The 24511-nt window shown below is 45.5% G+C and overlaps 1 protein-coding gene across 1 annotated transcript in view; it reads left to right on the forward strand.

Moving 5' to 3' along the window:
* Positions 1–24511, forward strand: part of PTPN23 (protein tyrosine phosphatase non-receptor type 23) — a 1983393-nt gene that overhangs the window by 959765 nt on the left and 999117 nt on the right. The window lies entirely within an intron of this gene.

Consider the following 24511-nt stretch of genomic DNA (forward strand, 5'->3'; position numbering starts at 1 on the left):
CCTCATTCTCACTGTAAGGATAGCAACACTTGGAAGTGCAGAAATTTCTAAGGCAGTACATCATCATTTAGCTGTAGTGCTTGTTTGACTTGTTCTCTGCCTGACTATTGCTCTGGGATTGCCTGTGTCCAAATAGACCATCTCCAATTGGTGATCCAGATCCATTCCTTTTGCTATTCTCACTATGGTAAAGTTGTCCAGGCTCAGTCAAAGCTCACTCCGCAAAGGCATTGTCTTCTTCGGGGGCTTTCTTCAAAGGGTTGGACACCAACTCTATTTTAGAAGCAGCTTCTTGGACATCATTCCACACCTTCACCAAACATTATAAGCTGGGTTCCATTTCCAGATCCAGGGCAGGATTTGCCAGGGCCATTCTCCATGGCTTCATAGAAAATTCCTGTGCCGTTTCCTTCTTTTTTTCTGCTTGAACTTTTGCACTGTCCCCTATGTCAGGAATACTGCAACAGATGAATAAAAGGACATAGATTAGTTGTGTAAGAACTTACCATAACAATATATGTCCTTCTCTTTTCTGTTACAGTATTCCACCCCCCCCACTTCCTGGATTTCTTGGATACTTTGACACTCTTTCCCTTAGACTGTCTGTCTGACTGGGGCCTCATTTCTGAGTGTGCTGCATGCAAACATCTCTTTTATGGCCAGCTGCTGCTAGAGGCCTGTGTCAGATGTACTGTGCACCCTAGGTAGTAGAAGACTTTGATATACTGGCTGATGTAGCATTGTCACCTAGGTGGGCAATTCCCTTATGTCAGGAATACTGCAACAGAGAAGAATAAGACATCTATTGTTATAGTAAGTTCTTACACAGCTAATGTTTGTCTTATCTGTGTGAATTCATGAAGACTAGATTGTCATACTCTTCGGTAAAAGCTGATCTCTCAGCCATTTCTGCCCAGCTGTCTATGAACCCTCCTTTGGCTTTTAGGTTGGAAGTCAAGCTTTTCTTGAAAGGTGTCCTTCATATCAGAGCACCAAGGAAAAGTACAGTTGTGTACACTTACCATAATTGTAGATGTTCTAGTGTATTCACTGTTGCAGTCATTACATTTGGGTAATCTGCTGGCAGGTTGCCCTCGGTCGGCCTGAATAAAAAAGTCTTGGGTCCTGCGTCGGTTGCTTTCTCCTCTTCCATGACGTCAGGTCATCAGGGGTATAAAACATGCAGCCGACGCCATTTTAATCAGTTTTTCTTGCCTCAGATGTCAGCCCCCTAAATGGGGGGGGGGAATATATATATATATATATATATATATATATATATATATATATATATATATATGTATGTATTTTAGAACACAAAAAAATGTGCCTTCAACTAAAAGCAAATACACCACAGAGGCTTTTGAGCATAGGTTCATACTAGGCTATCTGCCCTGGGGCAATTATAAGCCTAGCCCGATTCTGTATGGCTTACGCCACCCCTTGATTTGAGTATACTGTGCCCTTTTTAAGGTTTAGTTTACTGTGCCTCTGTCTAATAGTGACACGGGAGTAATCCCTGGGACAAACCTACAATCCCCCATCCACTTATCGAGATTCTTCTTGAAGAGATTGTGAGGTGCTCTGCCTCACATGAACTGGAATTCTATTCCAGAGCGAAGGGAGCCTCTGGGTTATGAACCTGTCCCTCCAGCAAGTTCTATTTATTTCTGTGCTGAGGTTCAAGTCCCTCGAGCGTGTGGCTCTAAGGGATTTAGATTTACTGAGGTGGAGCATGTCCATTAATTCTGGATTTGACATAGCTTTGTATGTCAGACATAGATCGCCTCGAAGTAGGCGGTATGCAACTGAGTAGAGCTGGAGTTTTTTTTAACCGAGCAGCATATGGCATCTGTTTGAGACCCTTGATCCTCTTGGTGAGATACTTTTGGGGTCTTTCTAATTGCTGCAGGTGTCGGGTAAGGTACATCCCAAAAGGGGCATTGTATTCTATTATGGGGCTGATGAGAGATGAATAAAGGGGCACAATTACCTCTCTTGATCTAGATGTGCAACCCTTCGTGATGAGGTGGGCTATGTAGAAGGTCTTTCTAACCACTTTGGCAATGTGGTTTTCAAAGGAGAGATTGCTATCAACATGGGTCCCCAGGTCCCTAATAACTTTCTCTGTACTTAATGGATTTCCGCCTATGTGGTAATTTGTGAGCACATTGTTTTTGCCAAAGGGTATGACTATACATTTTTTGGCATTTAGCTTTAAACCATGATGCTGGCACCAGTTATCTGTCTCTCTGAGACCTTTTTGAAAATGTTTGTGTCAGCTGGAGAGTTGATTATGGCGCCCTGTTTGCAGTCGTCTGCGAACTTGGTGAGCCATAGTCCTCCCACGTTTGCCTGTACCTCGGCAAAGTATATACCGAACAAGAGTGGTCCCAGAACAGAACCCTGTGGGACGCCACTTGTGACCGGTTTCGAGTCTGACATGGCTCCAGCAACTCTCACTCTGTGGGTTCTGTCTTTGAGCCAGTTTGCGACCCATCTTGTGACATAGGGGTTTATATTTAAGCTGGATAGCTCATCTATGATGCCCGAGTGGGGTATTGTGTCAAATGCCTTTGCAAGGTCCAGGTAGGCTGTGTGGACTACCTTCCCTTCATCTATGGCTTTGGTGACTGTTTCAAAGAAGTCAACCAGGTTCAAAAGGCAGGATCTGCCCTTGACGAAGCCGAACTGGGTAGGATCTAGTGTCTGTAGGTCCCCAATGTCTTTGTTTATGAGCTCCATGATGATCCTCTCCATAGCCTTGCAGACTAAGTTAGTCAGGCTTATGGGGCGATAGTTTCCAGGGTCCGTAGAGGCTCCACCTTTGTGGAGTGGGACCACTGTTGCTGTACGCCATTCTGTGGGTGCATATCCTGTAGTGAGGCTGAGATTGTATAGCTGTTTTATTTGAGGGATTAGTTCCTCTTGTAGTTCATGTAGGACGCAACCTGGGACACCATCTGGTCCCATGGAAGCAGTGTTTTTTGCTTTGGAGAGGGCAGCCTTCACCTGAGCATCTGAGATGTTTGGGAGGCAGCCCTCTGCCGGGATAGATACTCGCTGTTTTGGGGGTGGAGAAGTTTGCACTGAACCTGTCTGCCAGGATATTGGCGATGTCTGTGGGTTCAGTGTATTTTTTGTCGTTTAGAATCAACTCAGAACAAGTCTGGGAGTTGCATCCCAGTTTTCTAACATAACTGAAAAAAGCCTTATGATTGTCTTTGGTGTCCTGTGCAATTTTTCTCTCGAAGCTGGCCTTGGAGGATTTTATGAGGGATCGTAATTTTTTGCTAGTACTGATCAGAGATGCCTTCCCTATTAGGGATTTTGCTCTATCATGTAGGAGCTTCCTCCTTCTGTTGTACAGTTTATTTATGGCAGGGATCCACCAGACTGGACGCCTGCCTTTGGATGGTTGGGTCTTGGTTTTGTTTGGGATAGCATGATCCATGCATTCCTGGAGATATCCGTAGAATGCATTTATATAGGATTCTGCAGTTTGGGCTGTAGTTTCCACTGGCCCTGGGGCCTTGAAGGATTCCACTTCGGTTTTGAGAAGTGAGAAGTTCGCTTTTGAGAAGTTTTTCACTGTGGTTTTCTGGGCTGGGGGTGGGGTCGGGATGTGGACATCCAGTGAAATTAATTTATGGTCTGATCTTACCAATGAGGGATATACTTCTGGTGTGGAGCATAGAGTCCCCATGTTGGTAATGATCAGGTCTAGTATGTTGTCCCCTCTTGTGGGAGTGGTGACGAGTTTATAATTTCCAGGAATCTTTGGGCTAAGGTGCTGGGGCTTGAGTAGTGCTCCCAGTCAATGTTTGGGTAGTTGAAGTCGCCCAATATAATGGTGTTCGGAGAGATCTTCGTGTTCTCCAATGTTTTCAGGAAAGCCAAATGGGATTCCTGACTTTGAGAGGGTGGTCTGTAGGATGCTATAAACTGAAAAGCAGTCTTGCACACTGTTAGTTGCACATGGATGGTCTCCGATACTTCGTGCAATGCCACTAACCTGGACGTGCGGATATCCTTGATAAATATGGAAACTCCCCCTCCTTTTGTGGTTCGGTCTGGGTTTTGGGGCCGAAAAGCATGATACGAGGTATAGCCTGGTAGTGCTGGGGTACTCTCTGGAGCCTTGAACCAGGTTTCTGTCGCTGCACAGATATCGATGTTCTCCATACTGAGGAGAGCTTCGAGTGCCTGCATCTTGAGGTTAAGACTTCTGGCGTTTAGCAGCATTACCCTTAGTTTCTTGTTCCTTGTGCTGTCTATGGGGGTGGGTTTGACTTTTGAGCCTTGTCTAAAAAAGGCACTATGGGGGTGGCAAGAGCCTTTGCCAATATCCGAAAGCCCAGTGGTTACAGGTGCAAGCCGTCCCTAGCAACGTGGCTTGTCGAGCATGTCATCCCAGGCTGACAGACACTGGATCCCCTTTGAATGATACCAAAATTTTAGCCAATTGTTAAAATCGATCATTTTGTCTTTGTACTGTGGCATCATTCTAGGTGAGGGTAAGATGCTGCTCAAGGTCAGGGTCATACCAGCCTGGGCTACATGATCAGAGAGCTCCTCTATGTTTCTTTTCATGTAGTCCAGGGAGGTACGTCTCAGGTCATTCACACCAGCATGTACAATGACGGAGTCATATTTGTATTTGCTTTGGAGTGACCTGAGTGCTTGCGTTATGTGTCGGATCCTAGCACCCGACAGGCAGCTCACCGTGACCTTCTCTTTATTCAGCCTGGTGAGCGGGACGTCAGTGTGTCTGACAATAGAGTCGCCTATAACAAGAGTATCAGGTGTGTTATTCAGCCTTAAGGGCTGTGGCTGCTTGGCACACTGACTTTGTGGGTTATGTGTTGTGTGTGTTTTGTTTTGAGGTAGCGTTTGCTTGGATACTGAAGGTAAGAAGAGGTATAATAAGAGGTATAATAATAGAGAAGAAAGGGGGCTGGTGGGTGGGTAACACAGTGAATACACTTGACCGTCTACATTTATGGCAAGTGTACACAACTGTACTATGTTCTTTGTGTTTCACTGTTGCAGTCATTACATTTGGGTAGAAGCCCAAAGCTATGGGAGGATGGAATTAAACAGTATTAGGAGCAGCTATAAGGCGCCCTGCAGGACTGCAGTGGCAAAGCCTGCCCTGGATTTAGAAAAGAGAGGTAAATGGTAATGTTTTGTGAATGTATGAACTGAGCTCCGAGTAGTAGCTTTTAGAATGTCTCTGGCAGGAATCCCTCTGAGAAAGGCTGCAGAGGTAGAAGCAGCCCTGGTGGAATGGGATCTGATTCCCCCTTGGGCACAGGTTTACCATGGTGCATGTAGCAGAAATGAATACAATGGCTTATCCATTTTGAAATAGTCTGCTTTGATATAGCCTTCCCCTCTGTTCCTGCAGCAAATGCCACCAGTAGTTGCTCAGACTTTTTTTAGAGATTTTGTCCTGTTTAAGTAGAATCTTAGTTGTCTGTGTACATCCAATGAATGCAGAATCCGCTCACCCTTGTTCTGCGGATTTGGGAAAAAAGTTGGCAGGTGAATGGTCTGGTTAAGAGCCACACTGGATACCACCTTAGGTATAAAAGAAGGATTGGTCCTGAGGGCCACCCTGTCTGGGTAAAAGATAATGAAAGGCTCCACTGCCATGAGAGCCTGTAGTTCTGAAGTGACTGCTAAAAGAAAGGCCGTCTACCAAGAATGAAATTTTATGTCCACAGTAGCAGCTGGATGTTCATCTTGTTTCACTGTTGCAGTCATGACTGTAGGGTTCTCCCCTGCCGGCAGGCAGTCCTCGGTCGGCCAGAATCCCAAAGTCTGGGTCCGGCGTCGGCTGCTCAGCCATGCTCCCTGACGTCAGAGCGCCAGGAGTACAAAGCTGACAGCCGATGCCATGTTCTCCATTCTTTCTTGCCGTGCGGTGATAGCAGTTCGCAAGTGCTGGTCGGCTGACTTCTGACAATTTTTTCTAAATGTACTTCAGTCCGAAGACTTTCTTCTCCTACTCAAAGCTAAGTACCCCGTTGGGGAAACTTTTATCTTGCTCCAGTCCGATGTCAGAAAAAGTTAATAATTGTATTTCATGTGGGAAGCAAATACCTCATAAGGATTTTTATTCTTACTGTATTCCTTGCTTAGGCCCTTACCACGACGTAGCTAGTTGTCGGTTTTGTGCTAGATTTAATCAACGTACGATTAAACGAAGGTACGATTTTGCATTTCATTACTTCGGTAGGCGTTTCAATTACAAAATGTCGTCGGACACGGTTCCGGCTACCGGAGTTCACAAAAGACGCAAGGATAAAGACAGGCCTCCGAGGTCCAAATCAGACGATATTGTACAAGCAGAGCCAGCTTCTGGTTTGGCCGTCGTCAGTGAGGCGCTTTTGCAGCCCCTGTCATCGGCCATTTCGGAACCGATGGCCAAAACGGACTCCCACAAGGAGCCAACTAGGCCTTTGAATATTTCTGTTGCAGGACCTTCGGACAATGCTCCTTCGGATGGGTCCAGAGCCGCTTTGCAGGTACCGGCTTCCGAAGGGGTTTTCAGGCCTACTCAGCTTCTAATAAAGGCAAAGCCAAAGAGAAAGCCAAAGACTCCTTCCAAATCAAAGACTACAGCCCAGGCCTCTTCTGATCCGGCACCCAAGTCTCAGAAACAGTTACTTAAGATGGCGGAGGACTTACTTACTCTGATCAGGGGTTCACATCCCCCTCCAGATAAAAGGCCAAGGCAGGAAGTGTATTATGACTCCTCTGATCAGGCTTCTGTTTCTTCCGTTTCTTCTTCTGACCAGGAATATTCTTTCCCTCCTTATGAGGATTCTGATGCTGAGGAATCCATTCCTTCAGCTTCTACCCCTGAGGATTTCTCTTTTGGGGAAACTTTACATGAAATGAGGGAACATTTTCACTGGGAAGGACAGGAGTACTCGGAATCTAAGAAAAGACTTAGGGATTTTCTTCTTCTTCCCCAACATAGACCCCTGGCTATCCCTCATATTTTGGATATTGTGGATGATGCTTTTTCGGAGGCTAACTTAACTCCTGACTCTTTTCCTCCAGTTCCTGTTAAGCCAGACAGATATTATAGGGTTCCTGATTCCCACCAGTTTTTATACAAGAATCCTACTGCTGATCCTGAAACCATTTCTCAGGGCCCTAAGGGGGTTAAGGCCGCTACTGCTAAAAACCCTATTCCCACTGAGAAGGATTCCAGATCTTTAGAAAGATGGGGCAAAAAAAGTGTACACTTCTGCTACTTTATCTATTAGGGCTTTAAACTGTCAATTTCATATGCTGAAATACCAGCAATTTCTTCTGTCTGTTTTGAAACAAAAGCTAACTTCCATTTCCTCCTGTGCAGATGATAAGGAATTACATGACTTAATGCATGCCACTGAACAAGTTGGGAAGCATGGTTTACACTGTGGATTTGATGCCTTGGAGGCTTCTTGTAGGGCTGCTGCCTCTGGCACAGTCATTAGAAGGCATGCTTGGTTAAAGGAACAAAACTTGCCAGATCAAGTAAAAGCTAAGTTATTGGATGCTCCTGTTCAGCATAATGTTTTGTTTGGATCTAAGGCTGAAGAGGTGATAAAGAAGATGGAGGACAAGGCAAAATCCATGCAAACGGTTAAAGATTTCTTACAAGTACAGCCACCCAGATTTAGTAGGAATTGGCCTACAAAAAATTGGTCCTTTCCCAATTCAGACAGGCCTCAGAGGGGTAGATACAGACGCTCCTGAGGAAGGCCTCAAACGCAAGCCTCTTACAGACCAAGACAGTGGAATGCTTCCACCCTAGGGGAGGAGAGGACAGGTCGCATGCTCATAGAAAACAGGCTCAATGACTCCCTCTGTTGGGCTGCAGGAACTTCTTGCCTGGAAGCCCCTCTCGGAGGAAAACTTTCTCTTTTTCACCTAAATTGGACTCGTATAACCCAAGTCAAGTGGGTTCTGGATGTGGTTTCAAGAGGTTACAAATTCCACTTTCATACCCTACCAAGACCAAGCGGATGGCCAGATCTTCCAAAACATCAATGGTTAGTGGCCTTAAACCAGGTGGAAGCTCTCTTGGCTATGAAAGCCATAGAACTGGTTCCACTTTCAGCAATGGGACAAGGTTTTTACTCAAGGCTCTTTCTAGTCCCCAGAAAGCAAAATTCATGGAGACCCATTCTGGATCTGTCAGTCTTGAACACTTTTCTTGAGATACCAAAATTCAAGATGCTTACTCTACAGCAGCTACTTCCAATGCTGACCAAAAATGCATGGATGGTAACTTTGGATTTAAAGGAGGCATATTTACACATTCCCATCAGGCAGGAATGCAGAACATACCTCAGGTTCAAGGCCGGATCGAGGCACTATCAATTCTCTGCGCTGCCCTTTGGATTGTCTACTGCACCCAGGGTCTTCACCAAATGCCTGGCTCCAGTAGTAGCTTATTGCAGACTCAAGGGAATTCAAATTTACCCTTATCTGGACGACTGTCTTATTCAGGCAGACAGCAAGGATGTCTTACTCCAGCATCTAGAATTTGTTCAGAATCTTCTCAAGTTCCTGGGATTCACTGTAAACATAAAAAAGTCAAATTTGACACCCTCACAACAGATAACTTTTCTGGGTGCTCTTCTAAACACAACAACCCAGATGGCATTTCTGACATGCGAAAAACAATTACAGCTGGCTTCAACTTTCAAAACCTTGGCAACATTAACTCAGCTATCTGCAAGGAAATTCCTGCAGGATTTGGGTTACATGGCCTCCTGCATCCTTCTCGTACCATATGCAAGACTACATATGAGGAAAATTACAGTGGTACCTAAAAAGTGTATGGTCTCAGTATTGCCACAGTTTAGACATATACAGATCACCGTCCTGCCTTGTCTTCAAAAGGAATTCCTTTGGTGGTCCAGGGCATGTACTCTAAACAAAGGAAATCCCTTCAGTCTGCCTCCAGCCAGTCAGATACTAACCACGGACGCCTCAGACTATGCATGGGGAGCCCATTTGCAGGGCAACTGTCTGCAGGGCCTTTGGACAAAGGATCAGAAGCACCTGCATATCAATTTAAAGGAAATGTTAGCCGTTCAGAACACTCTGTTGGCCTTCAGGAATCTCCTACAACCAGGACAACTACTGATACGGACAGACAACACCACAGTTATGTGGTACATAAACAAGCAAGGGGGATCACATTCCTATCCCCTTTGCAGACTAGCCATGAATCTATGGAACACAGCTCTAGCTTGCAAACTGGACCTTCAAGCTCAGTTTCTACCAGGGAAGCAAAACTTCCTGGCAGACAGTCTGAGCAGAAACCTGTCGGACCCACACGAATGGATGCTGGACACCGAAATATTCAAGATGATTACAGCAGTCTGGGGATGTCCTCACATAGACCTCTTTGCATCCCACCTCAATCATCAACTACAGATTTTTTGCACCAGGACATTCCACGAACTAGCTTGGAAAGTGGATGCACTATCATTCAGTTGGAGAAACCTCTAGGGGTATGCCTTCCCGCCTCAACCTCTTCTTCCACGGGTGTTATTAAAGATCAAACAGGACAAGCCCAAGATGATAATTTTGCTGGCCCCAAATTGGCCTCGACAGTTTTGGTACCCAACACTGAAAAACCTTTCTCTGGAGCCCCCTTGGGTTTTACCACAGACTCTGAACCTTCTGTCCCAACACCAGGGTCAGGTTCTGCACTTCCATGTCAAAACTCTCAGCCTGGCGACCTGGTTAATCCAGGGTCTATGATTCATTCTCTCCTACCCAAGCAGGTTATGGATGTCATTTTAGAAACCAGACGTCCTAGCACTAGAAAATCTTATGCAGGAAAATGGAAAAGATTTTGCTCCTGGATGCAGGCTCAGGATTCGGATCCTCTTATTCCTAACATTCCTCTGATTTTTCTTTACCTGACAGACCTCTTACATAAGGGTCTCTCTTTCTCTTCCATAAAGATACATGCCTCTGCTATTTCTGCTCATTATAATACAGATCCTCCAATCTTTTCCCACCAGCTCATGAGACAGTTTCTCAGAGGAGCTAAGAACTTAAGGCCCCCTAGATCTCCACCCATTCCTGCTTGGGATCTCAACTATGTTTTGGAAAAACTCACCTTACCTCCTTTTGAGCCTGCTGCCACATCTGACATCAAGTTTTTATCTTGGAAGACAGCCATCCTGTTAGCTCTGACCTCTGCCAGGAGAGTTTCGGAGTTGCAAGCTCTCATGGCTGTGGAACCTTATATTATTTTTCATCAAGACAGGGTGTCTTTAAGGACTAATCCTACTTTCATGCCTAAGGTGGTTTCCAAAGTGGCTTTAAATCAAACTATTCACTTGCCAATCTTTTTCCCCAGCCCTCAAAATAAGGGGGAAAGGATCTTGCATTCCTTGGATGTACACAGACAACTACGTTTTTACCTGGACAGAACCAAGGACATCAGGAAATCAGAACAATTGTTTGTTTCTTATGCTTCAAGTTCCCAAGGTAAAGCCATTTCAAAACAGACCATTTGTAAATGGATTGCTCATGGAATCAGATTTTGCTATTCATACCATGGAAAGCAAATCCCAGGGAGTATAAGGACTCACTCTACCAGAGCTGCTGCCACTTCAGCTGCCTTCCTCAGGGGAGTTCCTACCAAAGACATTTTGGAAGCTGCAACTTGGAGTTCAGTGCATACTTTTTCTAAGCACTACAATCTACCTCTCTACTCTAAGTCTAGGGCAGGCTTTGCTTCTGCAGTCTTGCAGGGCCTTTTAGCCGCCCCCTCTACTTTATGACCACCTCCCTTTTATTCTGCTTTGGGATTCAACCCTACAGTTATGACTGCAACAGTGAAACACGATGAACATAATACAGTTGTGTACACTTACCATAAATGTAGATGTTCGAGTGTCTTCACTGTTGCAGTCTGGGTTACCCTCCCTCCTGTCCCCTCTTATTTTTTCTTTTGTGTGGTTCCTTTCTTCACCCTTCTTTTGAGGTGTATTTGCAAAGGGTATGGGATCTTACTCATTTTGGAACTCCTGACATCTGGGGCAAGAAAAACTGGAGAACATGGCGTCGGCTGTCAGCTTTGTACTCCTGGCGCTCTGACGTCAGGGAGCATGGCTGAGCAGCCGACGCCGGACCCAGACTTTGGGATTCTGGCCGACCGAGGACTGCCTGCCGGCAGGGGAGAAACCTACAGTCATGACTGCAACAGTGAAGACACTCGAACATCTACATTTATGGTAAGTGTACACAACTGTACTTTCAAAAGGAGGTAGGGTGAGTTTTTCCAGCACAAAATTGAGGTCCCATGCAGGAGTCGGTGCTCTCCTGGAAGGTCTTAAATTTTTGGCCCCTCTGAGGTACTGCTTTAGCAGGGGATGAGAAGGAGGCTCTGTGTTGTAATGAGCCGAGATGGCAGAGGCATGGATTTTTATTGAAGAATAATATAGACCCTTGTGAAGCATCTCAGTTAACTACTGCAAAATCTGAGGAATATCGGGCTTTGCTGTGTTTATTCCTTGTGCTTGGTTCCAAGCACAGAATCTCTTCCATTTATCATCATAAGATTTTCTAGTACTAGGCCTTCTAGCGTCCAAAATGACATCCATCACAGGTTTACTGAGATATGTGATTGGTGAAATTAATTGATTAGCCATGCTGCAAGATTCAGAGTTTGGAGCGGAGTGTGCAGAATTTGATAGTTCTACTGAGACAATAGATGAGGTGTTTGAGGCAAGTACCATGTAGGAAGGTGTGACATATCCCTTAGAAGCGGGTACCAGTGTTGGCGAGACCAGTCCGAAGCAATCAGAATCATTTTTGTTTTTTCCTGTCTGACTTTTAGTACGACCTTGGAGAGCAGAGGCAGGGGGGAAAGGCATAGACTGATAGGTTTTTCCAGCTGAATGATAGAGCATCCACTTTCCAAGCTTTTATGTGATGAGTTCTTGTGCAGAATTTGTCCAACTGATAGTTTTGGGGAGAGGCAAATAGTTGTATGTCTGGGCTCCCCCATTTTTGTGCCAACATGCTGAAGATTTGTGGATCCAGTTTCCATTTGTGTGGGTCCATAAGATTTCTGCTTAGGTTGTCTGCCAGAGTATTTTGCTTTCCTGGCAGGAATTGAGCTTGAAGATTTATTTGGTAAGTCAAGGCTGTGTTCCACAAGGCCATGGCTAGTCTTCAAAGGGGGTAGGAGTGGGTACCCCCCTGCTTGTTTATGTACCACATAACTGTGGTGTTGTCTTGGATGAAGGAAGTCCTTGAAGGCTGTCAGAGCATTCTGAACAGCTAGTATTTCTTTCTGGTTGATATGTAGATGCATTTGATTTGGGCTCCATTCGCCCTGAATTCATCTCCCTGCCAGGTGGGCCCCCCAAGCATAGTCTGATGCATCTGTAGTCAGGGTTTGGGTGGCCGGGGGTAGAATGAATGACAGTCCCTTGTTTTGGTGACATGCCTCTGCCTACCAAAGGAACTCCTGTTGCAGGCAGGGATTGAGAGGAATCATTGTTTCCAGGCTGTGACAATGTTGACTCCATAAGCTTTTTAGGTACCATTGAAGTTTCCTCATATGCAGTCTTGCATATGGAATTAGTAGAATGCAGCATGCTATGAACCCCAAAGCCTGCAGAATTTGTCTTGCAGATAGCTGTTTTTTTGTTGCCACTTGTTTGAAGTATGTTGTCAATAGAATTTGTTTGTCTGGCGTGAGGTAAGCCATCTGGGCAGTTGAACTCAAGCTTGCACCCAGGAATGTAATTGTTCGAGAGGGTACCAGTTGTGATTTCTTTTCGTTTATGGTGTACCCAAGGCATGTTAGAAGCCTCTTTACAAACGCCAGATGTTGAAGAAGAGTGTCCTTGTCCTCTGCCTGAATTAGACCATCATCCAGATATGGATAAATTTGAATGTATCTCTGTCTGCAAAATGCAATTACTGGTGCCAGGCACTTTGTAAAGACCATGGGCGCAGTAGATAAGCCAAAGGGCAGTGCGGAAAACTGGTAAGGCAAGTAGCCTGCTTTGAAGCAGAGGTATCTTCTGCAAGATTCCCTGATTGGGATATGCAGGTATGCCTCTTTTAAGTCTAGAGTTACCAACCAGGCATTCTTGCCTAGCATAGGCAGTAGCTGTTTTAGAGTCAACACCTTGAATTTTGGTATGTCCAGGAAAGTATTTAGAATGGATAAGTCCAGAATTGGACGCCGTGATTTGTCTTTTCTGGGTACCAGGAAAAGTCTTGAATAAAACCCTTGTCCTTTTTCCTTTCCTGGTACTGGTTGAATAGCCCCCATATCCATGAGGGACATGACTTGTTTCTGGGCCTCTGCCCACTGTTTGGTGGCAGGTCTGGCCATCCGTTTGGAATTGGCAACATATGGAAATTAAATCTGTACCCCTGGGATACTATATTTAAGACCCACTTGTCCTGGGTAATTAGATGCCAATTTTGAGCATGAAGTGCTAGTTTTCCCCCCAAAGGGGCCGCCAAAAGATAAGTGCTTGGAGATGGCAGAGGAAAGTCATTGAGACTGTTACTGTAGGATGGTGCTTTGCTACCTCCTGATTTGGTGGTAGAGGCACCCCATTGTTTTGTCCTATAAGATCCTTGTGACTGAAACCTGGAGCCTTTGGAGTGTCTGGGTTTGACCTGAGCGGCTCTGTTAGACACTGGAAAGGAAAGGACCAGTTCTTAGTAAGCCAGTGCCTACTGAACCTGGGTGGCTGCACTTGCAAGAAATCTTTTACAGTTTGCATAGATTTAGCTTTGTCTTCCATCTTTTTTAAAACCTCTTCTGCCTTATTACCAAACGGGCTTTCCTGCTGTAAAGGAGCATCCAACAATTTAGCTGTAACATGATCAGGCAGATTTTGCTCCATGAGCCAAGCATGCCTTCTTATCACAAATCCAGTTACGGCGGCCCTGCAAGAGGCCTCCAAGGAATCAAACCCACATTGCAAAGTGTGCTTTCCAACTTGTTCAGCTGAATGCAATAAGTCCTGTAACTCTTTATTTTCCACACAATCAGAAATCAACATCATTTTCTCTTTCAGTAAGCCCATAAGATGCTGTTGATATTTAAGCATATGAAACCGGCAGTTTAAAGCCCTGATTGCCAGGGTTACAGATGTGTAAACCTTTCTACCCTATCTATCCAGCACCCTGGAGTCTCTATCTGAAGGGCTAGGATTTTTGGCTGTAGAAGCCTTAACACCCTTGGGACCCTGAGAAATAGTTTCAGGGTCAGCAGCAGGATTTTTGAAAAGAAACTTGTGGGAGTCAGGAACCGTGTAATATCTGTATGGCTTGCTGGGAGCCAGAGGCAGGGAATCAGGAGCCGTGCTGGATTCTGAGAAAACATCATCAACAATGTTTAAAACAGGAGGTATAGCCAAAGGCCTATACTGAGGAAGAAGAAGAAGAAGAAAAAAATCCCTAACCTCTTTTTGGATTCTGAAAAGTCCTGACTCTCCCAATGAAAAAATGTTCCCTTAAAGTATGCAAAGTCTCTCCAAAATAAAAATCCTCAGGAGGAGAAGCAGATGGTATGGATTCCTCTGCATCAGAGTCCTCATAAGGTGGAATAGAAAATTCCTAATCAGAAGAGGAATCAAAAGAAATGGAAACCTGATCTAAAGATTTATAATCAGTGCCTTGCCTAGGCCTCTTAGCAGGGGGGGGGTGGGGTTGGGAACCCCTGATCAAGGTAATTAAATCCTCAACCATTTTGATCATTAGTTTTTTAGGCATAGGGGCCTGAGCACATGGCTCATGCATCGTTTTTTTAGACAGAGAAGTAGGTTTTGGCCTTGTTTTTGATGATGGCGTCGGTTTAATATACAAATGTTGAGGCCTGAAAACACCCTCAGAAGCCGGTGCCTGCTCAGCAGCTCCGGACCTATCCAAGGGAGAGACATCCGCGGGTTCAATACATGGAGAATCTCGCGGCATATCGGACACCAATTGGGTCTCTGTAGAGGCCTGCGACTCAAAAGTAGCGGACATCAGGGGCTGTGAAAGCACCTCACTGAGTACCGGCGAACCGTCGACTGGCTTAGGAGAAGCTTTGTCGTTGGTTTTGGACTTCGACGGTCTGTCTGTCTTTTTCCTTGTGTTTTTTGTGAATTCCGGTAGTCTGATTGCTAACCGACGACATTTCAGGATAGTTAAATCTTGAACCAAAGTATTTAGAAGCAAAACTATACCAACGCTTAATAGTGCATTGGTTAAATTTAGCACAAAACCGACAGCAAGGCACGTTGTGATCAGGGCCTAGGCAAGGAATACAGTACAAATGAAAATCCTTATGAGGTATTTGCTTCCCACAAGTAATACAATTATTAACTTTTACTGACATCGGTAAGGAGCAAGAAAAAGTTTCCCCAAAGGGGTACTTAGCTTTAGTTTGAAGACTTCGGTTCTGAAACTCGAAAGCGAAAATTATAGGAGTCGGCTGACCGGCACTTGCGAACTGCTTCTGCTTCGGGCACCGCGCGGCAAGAAAGACCGATTAAAATGGCGTCGGCTGCATGTTTTATACCCCTGGCGACCTGACGTCATGGAAGAGGAGACAGCAACCAATGCAGGACCCAAGACTTTGTTATTCAGGCCTACTGAGGGCAACCTGCCAGCAGATTACCTGAATGTAATGACTGCAACAGTGAAACACGAATAACATCCAGTGCACCCTCCTTGGAATTTAAACTTGTTTTGGAAAAACTTACATTGCCTCCCTTTGAACCAGCAGTTTCATCTTCCCTTTAGCATTGCACTTGGAAGACAGTGCTTCTTTTGGCGATCACTTCAGCCAGAAGGGTTTCAGAACTTCTGGCCTTTATGGCGGCTTCTCCTTTTACTGTTTTTTCACAAGGATATAGTTTCTCTATGCACTAATCCCACCTTCATGCCTAAGGTGGTGAATGAGTTTTCTCTTAATCAGTTTATTAATTTACCTACCCTGTTTCCCTCACCACAATTTGCTAGTGAGAGAGTCTTACACACCTTGGATGTGCATAGACAACTCGGGTTTTATTTGGATAAAACCAAATCTGTTAGGAAGTCTGACTGTCTCTTTGTTTCCTACCATCCCAGTGCTCCGGGTAGACCTGTTTCTAAGCAGACAGTCTCCTCCTAGATCTTCTAAGGCTGTTTCCTTTTGTTATATGGCTCATGGGAAATCCCTTGCTTCTCCAGTTAAGGGTCATTCCAGTGGAGTTTTCCCTTTTTCTGGTGCTTTTTTCAGTGGTCTGGATACTTCTATCTTAGAAGCAGCCACTTGGTCTTTTGTTCATACCTTCACAAAACATTGCAAGTTGAATGGTATATCTAGATCTAGAGCTAGTTTTGCAAGGGCTATTCTTCAAGGGGTTGTAGAGAGTATTAACTGCCCCTTCTCTCACTCGTTCTTCTGCATGAGCTGTGATATTCTCCCTCATGTTATGAATACTGCCAACATGTGAATACAAAAACAGAATAGTTGTGTAAAATCTTACTATAATCGTGGCTGTCTTTCTGTATGTTGCAGTATTCTATCCCTCACCAGCTTCCCCCTGATGCTTGCTTGTTTGTTTTCTGGATGTCTGTTTTCTCAGTTTGTCCTTCTAGTGATATGCTGCATTATTCATAACATGAGGGAGTCCACCTCCAGCTGACTCGTACGTTTGGCCAGTATACAAAAGTCTATTGCTATTGTGAGGTACATGCGACAATGTACCGAATCAAAATGTACATTGATCATAATGTGACATTGGGTATAAAATGGACATCAACACGTACCAGACCTTGTAATTTTTCTGCCAACTATCCAATTGCCTGCCCTGGTTGTCGCTCATCAGACAGGTTCCAAACCTTGGTTCAGATAAGTACCCAGTTGGGGTTTTTCATTACAATCTTTGGCTACTGTGTTTTCATTACATGTCTGCTAGGAAGGCCAAGTGTCATTGTGGAAGGCAGATTCCACATAAGGACTCTCACAAGTTTTTTTTTTTTTTTTTTGCCTCTGCCCGGATCATGATCATACTACCTGTACTATTTGTAAGGCCTTTGTACTCAAGACCCTACGTAGTCGCTTAGCTTCTCTTAACTTATACCTTGAAAAGCAGCGTCTAAAGCATCTTGCGTGCGACATGAAAGCTATGTTGGGCCCTTCAGCCGAGTCGCTAGCTAAGAAGGCCAAGAAGACTAGGCCTGATTTACCCGCTGCTCCCTATGTTGTGGACGTTTCTCTTGAGGCCAGTGTTGGCCCGGAGACCGTCCCTCCTTTGATGGGTACCAGTATGGAGGCCGTGAAGGACCCTACCAGCACGTCCTCGAGAAAATCGCCTTACGAGGGCAAGCATGGCTCATTGTGACTGAAGCCCACATGATACTACCCACAACATAGTGCAAGAAGATGTTCCTACCGATATTGTGGAGTGTAGGCTGATGTCAGCCCCATCCACTTTTCACCACATGGAAGCTTTCAAAAGAAAAAGGTTAAGATAAAACGTGCTGTCCTTCTATTCCTATCTTGCAGTATTCTTGGTGTGGGATTTCCCACCTTAGGCGACCCGCACGTTGACTCCTATACAAAAGCTTCAGCTTGGCTGCTGTAGTTGCATGGGATGTCGCACGCAAGGCCATAAACCAGAGGCCTTAAATGTGATGTCTGCACACACAGACCTCGGAACTTTTCAGCCACAAATGACCGTCACATCGTATTCTTCGATTCTTCACCGCAAGATGTCGAAAAGCTAAGTACTCTGTTGGGGTTTTTCTTCTTTAACTTCTTGCTAAAGCTTGGTTTGCTGTAGTAACCTTTAGCCGATGTCAGCTAAAAAGGGTAAATGCCAGTGCAGGCGCCAGATACCACATAAAGATACGCACGACTGCTGCGTTTTTTGCCTAGGCCGAGAGCGTGACCATACTGCTTGCTCGATTTGCCAGTCCTTCATTTCTAACACCCTACGCAGCTGTCTGGCTGCTCTCAGTCTATATCTAGAAAAATAGGTGACTTAAGGATGGATCCCATTTCAGAAGTTCTGATTGAACCTCTGCGGAAGAAGGCCAAGATTCCTAGGCTCGCTTCCACTACCTCTGCTTTCGGATGCCCCGCCAGCTGCCGATTTAGGAGTTGAGGAACGTCTGTCAGATCCGTCTATTTCGATTGCGACCTTCGAGGAAGCCGCTTCTCAGCTGATGACTGGCATGTCCATGGAGCTTACTCAGACATTGGCTACAGCCGATGTCTAAGGGGAACCAGACACAACTGGGCCTCCAACTGGGATCCCTTCTCCTGACACCACTACCTTTAGCCATGCACCCAATTCCAGGCCTTTGCCTAAGACTACTCCATTAAAAAAGAAATAGAAAACTAAACATCTGGCTACACCCGCTGAAGGCCTACCTGATTGACGGTCCTTCACCTCATCTTTGATGCAGGCCTTCATGGCCCTTGGGCCCACAGCCTTTTCTGCATCTACCCTTACTCTCCTCAGTCCTAGGCCTGCCTCTGTCTCCTCTCTTCCATCACCCACTTCACAAGACAGGGAAGAAGAGCAAGAGGCTCAGATGAATCCTTCTCGCATGCCTCCCAAATAGCCTCTCCTCAAGAATATTACTCCCCCGATGAAGAGTCCATCGAAGGGGACTCCCCTGTAGAGGATATCACCTTTGGAGAGACCATTACAAAAATGAAGGAATACTTCAAATGGGACACCTCATAAATGTCTGATACTCAGAAAAGATATTTTGAATTTCTACAAGTGGAATCTCCCTCCCCTTCTGCCATTCTGCCTGTCATTCCTGCTTTTTTAGATTCCTTTTCCTTAGCATCTAAGACTCCAGACTCTCAGGCCCCTGCCCCTGAGAGGCCAGATCCCTTCTACAAAGTGCCTGATAGACCAGAAATTTGTAGTTAAACCACCCATGGCAGACCCTGCTATGATTGCAGTATCACCAGACAAACAATCCAGACCGATTCGGTCTGCCTCTCTCCTACCTTCAGACAAAGACAGTAAACCTATGGATAAAATTGGAAAGAAGGTTTACACCTCTTCCACACTGGCCTTCAGAGCCCCATATGACCAGATATGCTCTGGACCTTGTGTCTCAAGCCTCTACTCTGCTGGCTGCTACTCCAGACTGCCCCACTAAATCTGACAAAGCATCTAAACTGTCTCTGGCTGCCCAAGTAGCCAGACATTCCATTAGATATAGTTATGATACTGCAGAGGCTTCTGCATGGTCTGCAGCCTCTGCCTCTCTACTTTGGAGATATTCCTGGCTACGCCTACAACACTTACTGTAGGACTTCACATTTAAAATCTTAGATGCTCGTCTAGATCCTAACTTATTGTTTGCTAAACAGTCAGCAGACCTTTTTAAAAATCTACAAGAATTGCAAGACCTCAAGCATCTTCTTGTGTCTCCTATTCCTAAATATTACAGAAATTACCTTGCAAAAACTACCTTTGTCAGAAGAAACCCCTCTTCTGCTGGCCCTTCCTCTTCCAGACAGAAGGGGGGCCAGAAGGCAAACTTCTTCCAGGCCGGCTGCCTCACAGCCCCCACTAGACAGCCCTTTCAAGACAGAGGAGGATCCAACAATGCATGACTGTCTTGCCCACCTTCTACCCGCCTCTCCCACTGCCTCCCCTTTTGGAAAACCATCACTGCAGACAAATAGGTTCTGGCTATAGTTCAAAAAGGATACTTCCTTTCTTGGAGAGAAAGGCCCCCCTTAAGGGGCATACTCTTCCTCCCAAGAAATCAGAGACACCTCTTCCCTCAGATTTTACAAGACCTTCTGAACCTGGGAACTATAGAACCTGTCCCACCAGGGCAGGAAGGAAAAGGGTATCTACTCAAGACTGTTTTTGGTCCCCAAAAAAGATGGACCATGGAGTCCCATTCTAGACCTTTCCTTTCTAAACCTGTTCTTAAAGGCTCCCACCCTCAGAATGTTGTCCCTACAAACTTTACTCCCTCTTGTACCAGCCCAGGCCTTCATGGCCACACTCGACCTGAAAGAAGCCTATCTGCACATCCCCATACAACCTTCCCACAGAAATGTTTTTCTGGACAGTCCTCTCACTTTCAGTTTACAGCATTGCCCTTTGGTTTGTCCACTGCTCCCAGAGTGTTCACAAAATGCCTGGCACCTGCCATAGACTTTTGGAGAACACAAGGGATTCAGATTTACCCTTACCTGGATGACATCCTTATTCTAGCAGAATGCAAGTAAACCCTGCAAATCCATTTGCAGCTCACCATTTGCCTGCTTCAAAAACTGGGGGTTCACCCTCAACTTCCCAAAATCTTCCTTGACCCCGGAACAAGACAAACCATTTCTTGGTTGCAAAATCAGGACAGACATAATGAAAGCCTTTCTTCCCCAGGATAAAGTCAATTCCTTGTTGTCCCGCTTCAAAGCTGTTATGCAGACCCAACAGATAACTGCAAGGCAATTCCTACGAATCTTGGGTCTAATGGCAGTCACCATTCCCATGCTACCACTAGCCAGAATGTACATGCGAAAGCTGCAGTGGTATCTAAAAAATGTGTGGTCACAACACCAACATCCTTTAGTACAAGAAATTGCCCTCTTGCCCTGCCTACAATCAGAACCAAAATGGTTGATTCAGCAATTTCAACTGAACTCGGGCCTTCCACTGCAGTTACCCACCCCTAACCAGTTCATGCATACAGATGCATCAGACCTAGGATGGAGAGCTACAGTGTCAAACTACAGGGTACGAGCAAAGTGGCACCCTTCCATAAAGAACAAACATATCAATAGTGAGGGAAATGACAGCAGTCCTCCTGCCATTGAAAGCCTTCCTTCCCCTTTTACAACCAGGTGTTCTGCTAATCCTAACAGACAACACCACAGTTCTGTGGTACCTCAACAAGCAGGGAAGGACAAAAGCTTACCTCCTCTGCATTCTAACCTTACTAATGTGGGACCTAGCCTCACAGCACAACTTGTCCCTGCGGGCATCCTAGATCCCCTTTCAGGACAATAAACAAGCAGACATTCTCAGCAGGATATCCTCTCCAAATTACGAATGGATACTGGACAGGAATGTCTTTCTAGACATTGTCCACTGGTGGGGCACACCAAGTAGATTTGTTTGCCTCCCCTCAGAACAGACAACTACAGACCTTCTGCTCCAAGACCCACTCTCCACTAGCTTGGAAGATAGACGCATTCAGCATTTCATGGAAGGGGAGGTTTCTATATGCCTTTCACTTTTTCCCACTAATTCAGAAAGTCATCCTGAAAATCAAGAGAGACGAACCAAAAGTCTTGCTGGTGACCCCCTACTGGCCAAGGCAGCACTGGTTCCCCCTACTTTTCAGTCTAGCCAAGGGCAGTCACCACAAGCTATCCCACAAGGTGGACCTTCTGACACAACAAAAGGGAACCCTCATTCACCCACACTTGCAGATGTTGGCACTGACACTGTGGGTGATAAACTTAATTCCCTTCAGGTACCACTACTCAAAAGATGTGCTTTGAATCCTGAGGGAGGCTAGGAAATCAACTACAAGGAAATCTTACTTAGCTAAATGGGAGAGATTTTCCAAATGGTGTCTGGGCAAGGGCAGGGATCCATACATCACAGATCCACCCCTAGTTCTTGCCTGTGTGTGTCAAGTCATTAAGACGGGACTTCATACTCTTCAGTGAAAGTCCACCTTTCAGCTATTTCAGCCTGCCTGCCACTAGACCCTCCCCTAGTAGCCAGGATCAATGTTAAACTATTTTTAAAAGGGGTCTTGCACATCCAACCACCAAGAAAACCCATCCCGCCACCCCGGGACCTGAACTTCATCCTGGAAAAACTCGCATAGTCCCTATTTGAACCAGCTAGTACTGCTACTCTGCAAATGTGCACATGGAAGACAGTACTGCTAGTAGCTATAACTTCAGCCAGGAGGGTGTCAGAGTTGAAGGCCCTAATGGCCTGCCCTCCATAGACTGCCTTCCACAAGGACAGGGTAACCCTACGGACCAACCCTTCTTTTATGCCTAAAGTGGTCAATTATCTGTATCTGTCCTTAAACCAATCTATTCATCTACCCACCTTCTTCCCCTCTCCCACCAATGAAAGTGAGAGAATACTCCACTCCCTGGATGTACACAGACAGCTAAGGTTTTACATAGACATAACCAGTTCCGTAAGAAAATCCAATCCGCTTTTTGTTTCCTTCCACCCCAGGGCCCTGGGCAAGCAGTCTCCAAACAAACTATTGCATGTTGGCTTAGGAAAACCTGTTTGTCTGTTACTCACACCATGGCAAAAAACTCCCACAGGGAGTAAAAGCTCACTCTACCAGGGCAGTGGCAGCCTCCAAAGCCTTCCTAAAGGGCCTGGACACTACATCCATCCTGGAAGCAGCCACATTGTCCACCATTCACACTTTCACCAAACACTACAAGCTAGACAATGTCTCCAGAGTATGTGCAGGTTTTGCCAAAGCAATTCTGCAGGGCTTTGTGGAATCAGCTACTTCTACCTCATCCCTTCCTTGCATCTAAGCTGTGGCACTCTCCCACACCAGTAATACTGCAACATAGAATAGTTGTGTAATATCTTACCATAACCATAGATGTCCTTCTCTTCCATGTTGCAGTATTCCTTCCCACCCACCTTTACCCCCTTTTCTATCCTCTCTCTCTCATTATTGACCTGTCTTAGGTCTTCTGGTGGTTATACCCTACCCTATGACCAATTTAACCACCAAATGGCACTTTGATCCTATGGTTGACATCACTTGCTACTCTATTTCAACCTGTCCTGCTGGGCCTTTAAGTTTTGAGGTCCGTGCGTGCAGACGTCGCATTTAAGGCCTCTGGTTTATAGCCCTGCATGTGTGATGTCCCAAGCAACTACAGCAGCCAAGCTGAAGCTTTTGTATAGGAGCCTATGTACGGGTCGGCTGAGGTGGGAAATCCCACACCAAGAATACTGCAACATGGAAGAGAAGGATGTCTATGGTTATGGTAAGATTTTACACAACTATTCTTTACTCTAGTCCCTCAGGAACAACCTGTGGATTGGCAGGCCTTCTCCCAAGGCCTGTTCACTGCTTTTCTGGCCCTGAGACAGTCCTCCCCTCTCTGACCCTTCTTCTTTCATTCCTTCCGGTACTGCTCAAAAGAGGACTTCTGAGGAGTTTTCCTCAGATGATGAGAAATCCTCAGGGAACAAATCTTTTGCTTATTCAGCCCAAGTTTCCTCCCCCGAAGAGAAATCTAATGACACTTATTCCCCAGGGGAGGATATTTCATTTGGGGAAACAATTATTAAGATGAGGGAGTTTTTCAAATGGGATTGTTGTCCACCATCAGACATCCAGAAAAGGTACTATGACCTGCTACAGATGGGCTCCCTTCCCCATCTGCCATACTTCCTGTTCTACCAGCCTTCCTAGATGCCTTTGCTGCTGCTTCTAAGTGCCCAGATTCTCAACCTCCAGCCCCCACAAAGCCAGATAGATTTTGTAAAGTGCCGGAGGACTCCAAATTCCTATTCAAATGTCCCTCTGCAGATCCTGCCACCATCTCAGTATCCGCAGATAAGGAATCCAAGATGCTACCTTCCACTTCTCTGCTCCCCCCAGATAAGGAGAGTTAGGTCATGAAGAGAATAGGAAAAAAGGTTTACATTTCACCTACTCTGGCCTTCATGGCCATTAACTATCAGACCCATATGGCCAAATATTCTTTGGCCCTTCTCTCAGACACTGGCAAGCTACTATCTGAGCTTCCTGACTCTCCCATTAAGGCTAAGTTTTCCTCCATCCCTAACTCCTCAGCTTACATTACACGGCATTCCATAAAGTGTAGCTGTAATGCTGTGGAGGCATCAGTTAGAGCAGCTGCATCTGGGTCAGTTCTGAGGAGGTATTTTTGGTTCAGGCTCCAAACTTTGCCTGATGACATTAAGGCAAAAGTCATGGCTGCCCCCCTGGACAACAAGGCATTGTTTGGTACCTCAGCTGGAGAACATTTCAAGTCTCTTCAGGAGAAGGGCAAGAAGCTGCAAGACCTGTAGCATATCTTTGTCTCCCTGGTGCCCAGGTTCCAGAGGAACTACCCTACCAAGACCACCTTTGCTAGAAAGTCTTCCAGGTCCCAATCTTCCAAAGGTAAGAGAGATTCTAGGAAACAATTTTCCTCTAAATCTCTGCCTTGTAATCCCAAATAGAAACAGCCCTCACTTTTCCACCTTTCCTGTAACTAGCCTAGTCCAGATACAGATTTGGTGAATCCAGGACTGTATGTAAGCTTCTGAGCCCCCCCCCCCCTAAGTCTTTCAGTGTTGGAGGGAAGCCTTCTAGCTTATCATTGGGAGTGGGTAAGCACTAGGTAGCCTATCTACCACAAGATGAGTAGTTTCTGGCACAGAAATTGTAGTTTATTGGCCGTTTGGGCAGTTTTTTTCCATCTCTTTCAACTTTCTGGTTTAAAAGCCAGTGATTGCGCATGTTT

The sequence above is a fragment of the Protopterus annectens genome, chromosome 3.part0, assembly GCF_019279795.1.
Source record: "Protopterus annectens isolate FY-2018-M chromosome 3.part0, PAN1.0, whole genome shotgun sequence".
Classification (NCBI taxonomy): Eukaryota; Metazoa; Chordata; order Ceratodontiformes; family Protopteridae; genus Protopterus; species Protopterus annectens.